Source organism: Diadema setosum, chromosome 11, assembly GCF_964275005.1.
Source record: "Diadema setosum chromosome 11, eeDiaSeto1, whole genome shotgun sequence".
Classification (NCBI taxonomy): domain Eukaryota; kingdom Metazoa; phylum Echinodermata; class Echinoidea; order Diadematoida; family Diadematidae; genus Diadema; species Diadema setosum.
In genome coordinates this window covers 11,921,452-11,935,816 of record NC_092695.1, presented here as the reverse complement: position 1 = coordinate 11,935,816, position 14,365 = coordinate 11,921,452, and the positions used below count along the sequence as shown (strand labels likewise).

General features: G+C 38.7%; 1 long non-coding RNA gene across 3 annotated transcripts in view; it reads right to left on the bottom strand.

The window, feature by feature from the left end:
* Positions 1-13,956, bottom strand: part of LOC140235148 (uncharacterized) — a 47,889-nt gene extending 33,933 nt beyond the window's left edge. The window contains exon 1 of one of the 3 annotated variants that reach the window (XR_011901675.1): positions 13,835-13,956. This is a non-coding gene — a long non-coding RNA (uncharacterized lncRNA). Of the gene's footprint in view, positions 1-891; positions 1,024-12,422; positions 12,616-13,834 lie in introns of those variants that run through there. The other 2 variants (XR_011901677.1, XR_011901676.1) reach the window with 2 other exon arrangements.
* Positions 13,957-14,365: the final 409 nt, after the last annotated feature.

Below are 14,365 nucleotides of genomic sequence, written 5' to 3'. Positions count from 1 at the left end.
TTGCTTTTAAATCCTCTCTGATATGCTTTTTTCTTATTAGCTATAGGTTTCGTCAACCTCAGGGCTCATCGTCCATCCACCAATCATTCAATCACTGAATTCATTATTACGTAGCCATCACAATCCTTGCACAGCTGCATGCAGCGCCAACTCCATGAAGCACATTCTCTACCATCCCCTTTCCATTTCCCTTGTTCAGCGTGTAGGCATTCTCTCATTCTCTCTTTTTCTTTCTTTCCTTCCATTCTTTTCATCTATTCTGGCAAATTGTGTCATGTTGTTGTGTTTCTTCCGTTTTGTCCCGTCCTGTCGTATATCATTGGTGTGTGACAAGTGTCTGTAAATAAGTAAAAGCTGTCTAAGGGCTAGGACAAACTTTATAGCCTACATCTGAAATAGCACATCAAAATGCCTTTTCTTCCTTGTTGAATTAGTTACGTGCTAAATACAACTATGTCTGTGCCTTAAAACTTCGATATGCTGCTCATTAACATAAAGTCATTCATTTATCACAGTGGCAATTTTCTTACGGCTCATTTTAGCCCCAAGAAGCTTTAACAATGATTCTGATGTAATGAACAGAGTATGTTATATATCAATGTTACAGCAAATTTCTCTTTGCTTTACAATGTTTTCTTCTACTGAGAATACAGGTTCATATGAAAGTATATACACAAAATAATCGTGTCTCTGTATACGACTTCCAAATATCCCAGCTTTTCACACATCCCGATCATAATAATATCGGCAGGTAAAGTTTTCTTTCATTTCGTTAAGCAGTCATGTCAAGTGAAAACATACTTTTCGTTAGTTTTTGAGGACCCGTCTTGCACCATTTCATAATTATTTGCTTGTAATATATCGAAAGAGTCTACCGATACAGAAACTTACCTCGCTGATGCGATTTGCCAGGACGATGAGTTGTTTAGGAGTATTTCGAGATTAGAAGTGTAGAACTAGAAAAAACACTCGGAGAGCGCAGACCTCTGCCACACCAACAACTCATTTCCATCCGTACACGCATGAAATTTCCCAATACAGAAACCTTTTACGTTACGCCACATTGCCCGAGCATTAGGCTGCGTTCACATAGAAGTATACTATTCGGGTATTCGGGCTCGTTTTTCGAGGGCACGCGAATAGCTTGAATCGAACGATAGGATTTCCTCACACCGGTTCACATAGGAGGGCACTATTCGAAAGTACCGAATAGCTGCGAAAAGTATAGCAAAGTGGGAATCGAACTTGTTCGATTTTCTTGCAGCGTATACCGTCTCTCGTTTATGAAATAATGACAATTTTGGTCTGGATTTGCCCTTTAGCAAAAATAAGCATGTAAACTGACATTCTGATGCAGTTTAGAAATTGTTGATAAGATTTGCTAGGATGTAGGAGGAAGAAATCCTCACTGCATGGGATGATGAGTTGACGGTGCGGGTGATGGTGTATTCGGGGCCCGAATAGCGAATACCAAATAGCGAATAGCGAATACCGAATACCGAATACTTCTATGTGAACGCAGCCTTAAAGGGAAGATAAACCCTAAGAGCAATGTGGATTGAGTGAAAGCAGCAACATTAGTAGAACGCATCAGTGAAAGTTTGAAGAAAATCGGACAATCGCTGCAAAAGTTATGAATTTTTAAAGTTTTGGTGTTGGAACCGCTGGATGAGGAGACTACTAGAAGTTATGACGTATGAGTGGACAACAATACAAAGAAGATATAAAGAAAATGCTACAAAAATCAAGTTTTCATGAAAATTACAAATTCCGTCAACTTGATACTGACATATGTTAAGGGTAGCAATTATTCCCCCTGCTTTCTGAAAGCGGTTAGTCAAGTGTTCTTTCATAATGCTAGAAAAATGAATTTTTGTTGAATTTCCTTTATATTTTCTTTGTATTGTTGTCCTCTCATATGTCATAACCTCTAGTAGTCTCCTCATCCAGCGGTTCCAACACCAAAACGTTAAAAATTCATAACTTTTGCATCGATTGTCCGATTTTCCTCAAACTTTCACTGATGTGTTCTACTAATGTTGCTGCTTTCACTCAATCCACATTGCTCTTTGGGTTTATCTTCCCTTTAAGGGAGTTTTCGCTACACGACGGGAAGACCGAGAGTACGCGGAAGCAATCAGCTGTGACAGTCACCGCACTCGGACTCTCGTTCCCATACAGCTACCCCGACACTTGCACGAATTTGGGTTTGCGCATGGTTTCATCATTGTCAGGTATCATTTCGTGCTAATGCGAGAAACATTCGTGGCAACCTGCGGGAGGATGCTGGCCAATGCCGTCAACGCGTAGAAAATTTTCGAACTGTTCAAAATTTTGCACGGCGAAATTTTTGGGCAAGTTTCGCCAACCCTTCGTGAACTATGCACAACCTATGCCCAAACTAGCCGTACCAGTACATACTAATGCGTGTCCATCGACCTCGTGGCACGCAGGTCACGACTAAATCACGACTAATTCGCAACTAGTTCACGACTAATTTGCGTATCCTTTGCGCATAAAATGCGCATACTCCCGCACAGTTTTCGCACGTCAATCGCATAGTCTATATACGCATGATATGCGCGTTAAAGGAAACCAAATAAAAACCAAAATATGAATTTGGATTGAGTAAAAAGTAGCAGTATTAGCAGATCATAATATCAGTCAAAGTTTGAGGAAAATCGGCTTTCGATTTAGAAGTCATAATTTTTCTTTTTTCAATTTTCGGTGCAGTAATTGCTGGATAAGGAGGCTACTGCAGAGTGCATGATAAAGTGTCATTTTCCATGAAATGTACACATTCAAGCGACAAGCTGCTAACATAGGTTAAGGGTAATAATTTTTCCTCTACTTTCTGAAAGAGGTAAGCCAGGTGCTCTTTCACAATGCTAAAGAAGTAAAAATATGTTGAATTTTCTTAATGTTTTCTATATATTGTTGTCCATAATGATGTCATGAACTGTAATAGTCTCCTTGTCCAGCGATGGCGGCACCGAAACTTTAATAAAAATTCATAACTTTTGAATGGAATGTCCAACTTTCCTCAAACGTTCACCGATGGAATCAATTGATATTGCTGCTTCCACTCAATCCAAATTTATATATGGGTTCTGGTTTCCTTTAAGTGATCAAGAGCAGTCATCACAATGCATCTATTAATTATCTGTTCGTATGGCACCAGCCAGCTTCTCCTCTGACAAAACCTCTGCAGTCAAAGACCATTAATTTTGTTCAAAGGCCACAGACAAGGGAAGGAAGACAGTTGGTGGGTCAAGGAATGACATTTCGGAATACACGATAATGTTGTTTGTTGAATTTATCAAATACATTGCATTAAAAGAAAAGAGGGAAAAGAGTTGGTTAAGATGTATAAACTAAGTTTGGTCGCAAATAGGCTCACATTTTATTATACCGTAGCTTTGTAAATATTCCCAATGTTTGTTCATCCTATATAATGACGCAGGGTTCGTTAATTCCGAAAATTGGATGTTCCTTATTTAGTAGGTTCATTATTTATACGAAGGCTCAAAAATCCGACGACATACGTTTCACAATTCCAATCATGAAATAAAATGACAAAGTACGGTGATGTCATAGATTTTGAAATAATGTATGATATTAAGCATTGAAAAGTGAATGAAAACACGTACACACACACACACACACACACACACAGGGGCCTATATATGGACACATACAAACATACTTGTGATAGGATCCTGCGTGTTCCCCTGGTCATGATAGGTCGGCCCCTTCCCACCCGCATATAACTACTCGACAGAAACAGTGATTATTAACAGATTATTGAAAGACCTTCGGATTTATGAACCTTTTTCATTGTCGGATTAACGAGACTTTGGAATAAGGAATATTCGGATCAACGCAACATTATTGATGAGATTTTAAGGAACGCTATTTCATGTTAGGATTACCGAACCTTCGGAATAACGAGCGTATTTCATTTTTCTTTTTTTTCAGCCTACCCATCTTCGAAATAAGTAACATCCCGGCAAACATCATCGCAACGTTACCCACCTTCGTTTCTCAGGCTTCCTGCTCTCTTTTAAGATTTGGTGTTTCTAAAAAAAAACAAAAAAACAAACAAACAAACAAACAATGAGCCCTACAGTCACTACATTAAACACTTTCTTTGCTCTGAAACAGCTTTCCGAGTATTGAACGTCTTTGATGTTGTTGAATTTCTTGTAATCATTAGATACAATCAGGTATGGAAGCAAGTTTTATGACCTAAAAGAGAAAGGACAAAAATACTCCAAGTAGTGTCGTGGCAACGAATACGAATACGTAAATAATGCGTACATGTGTCGTAAACATGACGTATCATTGAGTTTCATTGAGAACACTCATTTCTTGAACTGGGGCGGACTATTCGTAAATTCGAAATGACTGAACTCGGCCTGCGCGCCACTAAATACATGTAGCAGTTGAACCTCTCGTATCCGGACAAGTCGGGACCGGGGCTCATCCGGATAAGGGATTTGGCCGGATACGGGAGACTCAAAATGCTTTATACATGTACATACACATGTACTGATGTAGCCCATTGTAGTACCACATGTAGTAATGTGTATACCGCAACCTTTTCATTGTTACACTCATAAATAGTAACAGACCCCAAAATAGAGGTTCGTGTTTGCAAGAATGAAATCATTTTCTTTTATAAATTCTTGGGATGATTTACCTAAATAATTATTAAGAAATGTATCAAGTATATGTAATTCATGTGTGTTTGTGTAGGAGTTCTCAAGGAGTTGGGAATCCCCCTTTCCTCCCGTAATTCTTAAAAAAAGATTAAAAAATCACGGCGAGATTGCGTCCGGATAATAGAGAGATCCGGATAAAGGGAGGCCGGATAATAGAGGTTCAACTGTACCACGTACTGGCACGTCAAACAAATGCTGTGCAGTGCGCAAGCCCAAATTCGTGCAATTTAGTGTCAGAGTAGCTTATCTCAGCAACACGTTTTCCTGTTAGGACGGAGACGTGGGGATCGCAGGATCGCTGATTGGTTGACCGGCTCATTCCTGCCCAGCATTGGGACCGAACGCTACAATGCCCCAGTCACATATAAACACGGATCCCAAGGATCTACACGATGATAAGGGGAGATCTGGGATAGTCTCAACCTCGATGGGGCGTCGACGAGCGTTGATATATGACTGAACACACGATATCAACACGGCAGCTACACGGATAAGGCCGGAACAGCACGGCAACTACACGGCACTTGCACGGACCAACAAGGAAGCTACACGTCGGCCACGTGGACCATCCTAGTCTAGCGGGCGACGTATTTTTAGCCTGAATCAGTCCTTGATTGGCAGTCAATAGAGGGCGCGACGATGTGGAAGTCAAGTTGACTAAAAATACGTCTAGCAAGAAACATCCGAATAGAGGCGTGGAACCAGGCGTGGCACGACAGTTGCCAGTCTTCAATATCGAAGTTTCATTGGCTGAGCACCAATGTCAATCAAAACACATTGCAGAACCCAAAGGAATTCTAGTCTACTCTCCTAGGTATAATACATATTGTCTTTCAGTGAAAATAGAATTTCCCTGTCTCTTTCACACTATCATAGTATTTTACCATTCTTTCCCATTCATTTTAATGTGTATAACATCTTACCTTACTTCAAATAAGAGAATGATAGCAGTCAATGACCACATGCATTTGAAAATTCATGAGGGTTCTGCACATGGAAACTACTCCAAAATTACTGCCGAATGCAAACCTCTCACTGTTGTTGTAAAGTCTACGAGATATTCACTGTCATTGTCGGTTTTGAAAGTGTGATTTATGAATTTTTCCCATTGGCATTTCTTTATTCTAAAATACTTTATATTTTCATATCAAATCTATTAAGATAGTTGCTCAACATCAATTAAATCTGCTATCGAGATAGCTAATCACTATTGCCAAGCACATCTACATTAAACAGGCATTTCGTGGGTGATCACACTGTCATGGGAAAATCCGTCCGTGGTACATTTTCTGTGAAAGGAGAAAGAAAGGACCTGCGACACAAAAGAATTCCTGCAAAGCCAAAGTGCCAGGGAAATATGGTGCATTCTTTGCAATCATGAAATTGCGAGACGCCAGTCTCACAGAAGACTTGTATGTACTGATTAACATTTTCAACTCAAATGTAGATAAGGACATCTCTCCTGGCAATTCGAAATGCATGCCTATGTAGAAAATGTGAAGCTGAAAAAATGAAATAACATTAACGAGCTAACCTATGTGGATGGTGTACACACACACAGCACACACACACAATGGGCAGAAACACGATATGTTACGAAACTAGAGCACAACGCACAAAATCCATGACCACGTCAAAAGCGCCAGAAAAGACCCATGTGGCTCAAATGAAGTGTCTGGTACCATTTTCAAGAGAAACATCTCGTTTAGAAGAAACCCATGAATTGTTTATTACGTATATTATACAAATTAGTTTAGATCTGTCTGAGATAAACACTGTCTGCCTTTTATGCCAAGATTCTAGAATTGTGAATTAAGAATCATTGTGTTCCTTGATGTCCTTTCCGAAGTTGTTCGAAGGATCGTTGATCCGAAGACAAAATAGGGTTCGTAATTCCGATGATGAAGTAAACTAAGCTGTCTGTAGTGACAAAATGTGGCGATATAACAAAGTAGTAGGATATTACGCAGTGAAAATTGAACAAAAACATGGACAATTCCCCCCCCCCCCATCACACACACACATACACACACGCACACGTACTTAAAAACATACAAACACTACCGATACATACACTCACTGGCGAACCGGAATACGATCGTAATGTGTAAATTGTATTATTAATAAAAAAAAAAAAAAGATAGGTACATTTTTTCCTCTCCTCTGTATACCCATCATCAGGACAAGCCATATGTGACGAAGAAACAATAATTGCACTAAGAGGCCACTTAAAACAAAACAAAATAAAACAAAACACACACACACACACACACACACACACACACAGACACACACACATAGAAATGCCGCTATGACGACTGGTATGTTTCCGCCATGCCCATAATGCACGGTTCACCTTATAGGTTTATAGTACAATGTCTTGACGTGTGATGACAGTTTCACATAATACTTATCAGAAAAATATTAAAATGACAGGTTTGTCACAAATGTGCTGAATGCTCACTTTCGTTAAAGTAGGTTTAATTGGGTGAATGACTACATTGTCTAAAAGTGCGTGTATTTGAAGATTTGAGGATTTTTACTTAACTTTTGACCCTTTCATAAGTTAAGGGAAGAAGTGAAATTTAGTACTTTCACTATACCTTGAACCTTTTGACCTTTGACCTCATGGCAAGGTACTTCCAAAAGAATCTCATTGGGTAATACTTGCATACATTAAGTTTAAAGAAAAATTCTGCAAGCATCGCATCTAGATAAGAAGAAAATAGTGAAATTTGGAGTATTTGACCTTGACCTTTGATCCATGACCCATGCATTCCCTATATAATCACTGCCAGTCAGTGCATGCATATGTACTAAGTTCCATGAAGATATTTTGAACTATTTGTGAGATATGTGAGATTTGTGAGATAGTAACACTTATTTGATTTGATCTTTCTTCGTTTTAATCGGATCCCCCATTTATAGTATGGTCTAAAAAATATCTGTACTTATGATTCCCCTAATCTGATTTTATCACGGGACCTGCGGCTCTATACAAGCTTGCTTTCCCGCAGGCCCCATCATATTTTTCGCATTATATTCTCAGTTTAACTCGCATATTCATATTGTATTGCCAGAACGACAATGGTTCATCCGTTTACAGCATGTGGCTTTTCCGACCCCTAACCTGCACTAGAGAAGAATTTGCTATATAACTGTATAATTGTACTTTTTTATTTTGTTTTTCTCTTATGTTCCGATCATTGTTGTACCCGTGCTCCCCTTCTCAATCTTAAACTCCTTTTTAACTGGAACCTACGCTCAACGAGCTCGCTTTTAAGTAGGTTCCTTCATATTTCTTTAGCATTCATTCACAGATTCCAAACTTAACAGATCGACCACTATTATGTTTTATATATTTGCAATATTCTATGTATGTCATGTATTTCATTTAATTTTGTTATTGATGTAATTTTTCATCGAGAAATACGAAAATAAATTGAAATTGAAATTGAAATATTTATATACAGATCTTATGTATACCAAGACAAACTTTGAACATTCCGGTGAAGTTCTATTTTGTACTGTGTTCTGTATAAATTTCGTATCAATTTACTTTATATTGTGATATATGTGAGAAATATGAAAATAAATTGAAATGAATGAAATGAAATATGGAGAGAAAGTAAAATTCAACATTTTCACTTGAACTTTGACGTTTGACCTCACGACACAAAACTCTCTCTGGAGAATCTTCATTTGGTAGTTCATGTATACACAAAGTTTCAAGAAATACCTTCAGGCATTGCGTAGATATGGGGGAGATAGTGAAATTTTGGACATTTGACCTTTTTGACCTTTTGACTTTGAGCATGTGTGCCCAAAAGTTGACAGTTGATAGGCATAACGTCACTAACTCGTACATATACATGGCTGCCAAGTTTCATTAAAGGCAAAATTTACCATTTGCAGATGAAAAAATAACCTAGCATTAGTGCTTAAAATAGTTCTAGAATGTGAGTTAGGGATAGAAACAACGACAATAAAAATTTGAATCAGTAAAATCGAAGTTAAGTACAGTTAAATATACGAAACGTGAACAGTAGTTATAATAAGAATGTTTCCAGACTTTAGGAGAAATTTTCCGAAGAATAATGTTTCCCAGAATATGGCGAAATAAAGTATTGTCATACCTCCAAGGATGTACGGTTTTGAATAGGTAATAATAAGAAATAATCTCCATTCGATAAATCATTTCATCAACGCTCAGAATTGACAGTTCCCATTGGGTAGAAGGTCTTGCAAGAAGGTCTTGCAGCTTTATAGAATTTCGAGAGCAGGCCGGCCAGGATGACGAAAGCAGTTTCGCCCTTTATATTGGTGCACTAACATTTATATCAGATTTCCACTCTTCCTAATGAGCGATGGTAACAAATGACCTCGAATTAACATGAAATTTATGTTACGGATCTGACGTCTCCGTTTTCACCTTTTTCGTGTCTCATGCATTTGATTCCTCTTACCCATAACACAAGTCTCTTGGTGGAAACTTCGTGATATCGCTCATTGAGAACGTGCAATAATTAACTGGTATGCAAGTTCTTTTACTTGAGCATTGTTCTAGACCAAATCAATGTCGTAAAAGTATACTTTTGGGATCTTACCCTGTTTGAACTCAAACCCTCCACATAAGGCTGACAAAATCAGTTTTATCCAGAATATTGCTGTAATAAAGGGTCTATAGACCATATCGATATTCCGAAAATGAAATAAGGCTCATAATTCCTAAAGTTTGTTCATGGCCTGAAAATGAAATTGCGTTCGTTTTCTCGAAGGTTCGTTAATACGAAAATGAAACAAGGTCCTGTTTTCCAGTGATTCATTAATTCAACATGTAATAACAATGAAGGTTCGTTAATCCGAACACTATTTCTATTCGTGGAGAAGCTGTACTGTCGAGAAGAGGGATGGTCATCGTTTCTGTAGATTAGTTATAATGATGGAAAGAGGTGATAATGATCAAGGGTGCACGCAGTATTCTTTCAGAGGGTATCATCAGTACACGCATGCATGACCTTTTTTTTTTTTTTTTTTGGGGGGGGGGGAGCCCTAAGGTGGCCTCTTGTAATATTTGTTCTACGTCATGCATGGCCCATGATAATGATGCCATAGATGACTATGAAAGCATACGGCGGAGAGGGAGAAATTGTTCATGTTTCCATGAAAAATGCAATTTGCAAATTGTACGATTGCATTCCAGTTCGCCAGTGAGTGTATTGGGGAGTTTGTGTATTTTCCGCATTCCTCTCTCTCCCTCTCTCTCTCTCTCTGTGTTCTCGTTCAATTTTCATTGCGTAATAGGCCTATCATACCTTTTGTTATGTTCAAATTAATTCAAGTTTTATTTCATTTTTTCGAAAAGAAAAAAAAAACATTTCACTTTTTTGCTAACAGAAAATAAGGTTGCATAATCAAAACAAAGTAAATTGAGAAATATAATTGTGGAACCTTGGAGTAACAATAACATATTACAGTCTTTTGTCTCTAAAACAAGTTCACTTCATTTTCGGAATTTGAACTTTATTTCGTTGTCGAATTACCGATCCTTCGAATACTTTCGACAAAGAAAATGAAAGAACACCGTATTAATAAAATCATGTCGAGAAAGATGGGAAAAGTTTATTTCTGACAGATCTAAACAAAAATGTCTCTACGTAATCAACGATAGCTTTCCTCTAAACGAGATATTTCTGGTGAAAAAGGTGCCAAACGCTTCAGTTGAGCTACACGGATCTTGACGGGTGCTTTGGACTCACTTTCCCAACATGTCGTTTTTTGTGCATCATCCACAAATTTGTTGGTGTTCCTCAATTTAGCTTCACGTTTTTCTGCATAAGCATGCATTCCGAATGGACAAAAAGAGATGTCCTCATCTCCATAATTATTTGTGTAGAGAATGTCAATCAGCATCGACTTCCCTTCCCATCTCAGACTGGCGTCTCGTAATTACGGATTGCAAAGAATGCACTATGTTTTCCCGGGCCTTTGGCTTTGCAGGAATCCTTTTGTGTCGCAGATCTTCTCTTCTACTTATGTACCACGGACGGATTTTCCTATGACAGAGTGATCACCCACGAAATGTCTGTTTAATGTAGATGGTGCTTGTCAATAGAGATTGTTATCTTGGCGGCATACTTAATTGATATTTGTCAAATATCTTAGTAGATTTAATATGAAAATATAAAGTACTTTAAAGTGAAAAACATACCAAAACATAACAATGGGAAAATTCATAAATCACATTTTCAAAACCGACAATGACAGTGAATATCTCGTAGACTTTACAACAACAGTGAGAGGTTTGCATTCGGCAGTAATTTTGGAGTAGTTTCCATGTGCAGAACCCTCATGAATTTTCAAATGCATGTGGTCATTGACTGCTATCATTCTCTTATTTGAAGTAAGGTAAGATGTTATACACATCAAAATGAATGGGAAAGAATGGCAAAATACTATGATAGTGTGAAAGAGACAGGGAAATTCTATTTTCACTGAAAGACAATATGTATTATACCTAGGAGAGTAGACTAGAATTCCTTTGGGTTCTGCAATGTGTTTTGATTGACATTGGTGCTCAGCCAATGAAACTTCGATATTGAAGACTGGCAACTGTCGTGCCACGCCTGGTTCCACGCCTCTATTCGGAGGTTTCTTGCTAGACGTATTTTTAGTCAAGTTGACTTCCACATCGTCGCGCCCTCTATTGACTGCCAATCAAGGACTGATTCAGGCTAAAAATACGTCGCCCGCTAGACTAGGACCATCCCGGATTGCTCTGCCAACACGACAGTCCCCGAATGACGCCGGATGTTTTTGATCTCCAAAAGTTGCCGTGTTGGCCTCTCGGATATCCAAGGATGCCCAAAGCCCCACTCACATAGACATGCCGTGGAGAGATCCTTGTTAATGCCCTGGGCATCCTTGTACATCCGGGAGGTCAACACACCAACTTTTGGATCGAGGTCAAAAACATCCGGCGTCATTCGGGGACTGCTGTTGGCACGTGTCGATCCGTGTAGACGCTGCGCTCTTCCGGCCTTATCCGTGTAGCTGCCGTGTTGATACCGTGTGTACAGTCATATCAACGCTCATCCAGGCGCGGTGGAGCACCCTAATTATCTCGCAGAAATCCATCGGCAGCCGAGCCTCATTTGCATAAAGTAAACAACATGTACTCGCGTAGTTGAGAAAAAGTAAACAACTTCTCAAGCTAATAACAATTTAAGGAAACCTATTTTCGGATTAAAATTAAGTTAGTTTGAATTTGAAAACATGTCCGAATATGCACATATAACATATTAAAGGATTTGACAATGATAAAATGTAAAATTTTAGCGAAAACCTGGCGAGCAAAATTACCAAAAATATGCCTCGAAAATCATCCTAAAATTCACGAAGTGTGATTGCGGAACCAAAGCGCCATTCAAACAAAGTACACCGAAATTTATTTATCTGCTTGCATTTTAAATGTCATACCGTAATATTCCCGGCCATGGTTGTGTCGGAAAAAAACAGAAGGTGATGTCAAAAATGACACGAACGCAAAGCGTACAGGTCGGTCCCATGTATCGCGTGACAGCGTTGGATAGTTTTTTACCTCACCTATTTTTATGTGATTTTACAGCACCTGTATGGGATTTGTCCTGGCCCACTCCCTGTAGTTTTTTAGGGCTCCAAGTTTTTTATCACCTTTACCTGTTTCATGGTTAGTTGCATCTTGCCACAAGGAAAAGATTTTCACCAGAATAATCCTTGTAATTAAACGGAGGTGAGAGAAGACATCATCCCAGCACAGTAGAAGACACAAATCTGATGATCTGACGGGTCGGGGTTGAGTAGCGAGTCATTTCATTATTCCATGCTTCACTATATCACTTGACTTGCTGTTTGTACAACTCATCAGCAAACTGTACGCTGTGATTGAAACTGACAAGACTTTATTGGACAGATTGATTAAATTGGAAGTATTATGTAATCTGTTCCACATTAATAATGTTGCCAAAGTCCACTCAACAAAATAAGATATGTGGAATCTGCCACCGCAAGGGAAACAGCATGTGGCAAACTGGATCTGCCGCGCAGATAGGAAGACAATTGACTCATGTCTCATTGCATAATCATCAGCCACTTTCTAACGAAAATATGTCTTTGTGATGATAATTACTTTTCGCCATCCCTACTTATAAAAGATAGGTGGTATATAATGGTAAAGACACGGGGATGCGCGAATAGAAATTGCGCAAAAAATGATGAAATGAAAATGAAAATTACTCGACTGGCCGTGCCCGGCCACTAATCTGATATATCTATTAATATAGAATTATACTCGAAGATTATTCCATATCAGTTTTATTTGGAGGAATTAAGAGGAAAAGTGATAAAACCGGCTTTCCGGGAGGGTACAGTTTTAAACACTTTCACATGATACAGCTCTGATTTACACTTTTGCACCTATTTCTTGAAGGGATTGACCTTTGTTTAATGAGCTTTATCATAAAGTGAGATTTCGTTTCATTTAATAGATAAACAAGCAAAATATAGCCAACATTAAGTTAACGTTCAAAATGAATCTTCAGATTGCTCAGCAAGACGGCGGCATCAAACCCCGTCACCAAAGGCACAGATGCACCTGTGGAATTCTTTTGTACATCAATAGAAAAGTGACAACTATTTGAATAATTACAGCCAGTTGGAACTCCATCTCTTAAACCTCCTTGATATCATGTGATGATTGTGGCCGGAGTATGCATGCGAGCTGTTGTGGAGTGAGAGCAGCAGAATTTAAAGCAATACGGAATGGAAATCCACGGCTCTGCCAAGAATGCTTTGCTCCTTGTACTATATGTGTAACAGTAATGTCAAATATGGTCAACGGGGCCTGGAATGCGACAAATGCAAAGCATGGACACACAGTCAATGTGGAGGAGTAGACGATGATACTTAATAATATGATGATTTAGTTGACACTTCATTTAATTGGATCTGTCCCTCGTGTAAAGCTAAGAGCTTACAACCGCCGCCCTCATTAGATGGACAATCTGGGAACAAAAGTGAATGTCATAACAGAGTTAACAAGGATCACAGAGACACCAAATCTTCGCACTTACCCAACTGGTCAGATAAACCAAGGAGGTTCTAGAGAATGGAGTCACAACCGTCTTATTTCCTTTGCTAGATGTTCGATGCCGCCGCTCAAAAATATTTGAAGCATGACTGTGCCGAACAGGATCTGCCGCGCAGATACGAAGACAACTGACTCGTGTCTCATTGCATAATCACCAGCCACTTTCAAAGGAAGATATGTCGTTGTGATGGTAATTACTTTTCGCTATCCCTTCTTATAAAAGGTAGGTGGTACAGACACGAGGATACGCGAATAGAAATTGAGCAAAAAATGCTGAAATAAAGATGAAAATTACTCGACTGGGCATACCCGGGCACTAATCTGATTATATCTATCAATAAAGAATTATACTTGAAGATTATTCCATATTGGTTTCATTTGTGGAAATTAAGCGGAAAAGTGATAAAACCAGTTTTCCAGGATGGTACAGTTTAAAACATTTTCATATGATACAGCGCTGATATACACTTTTGCACAAATTTCTGGACGGGATTGACTTTTGTTTTACATGCTT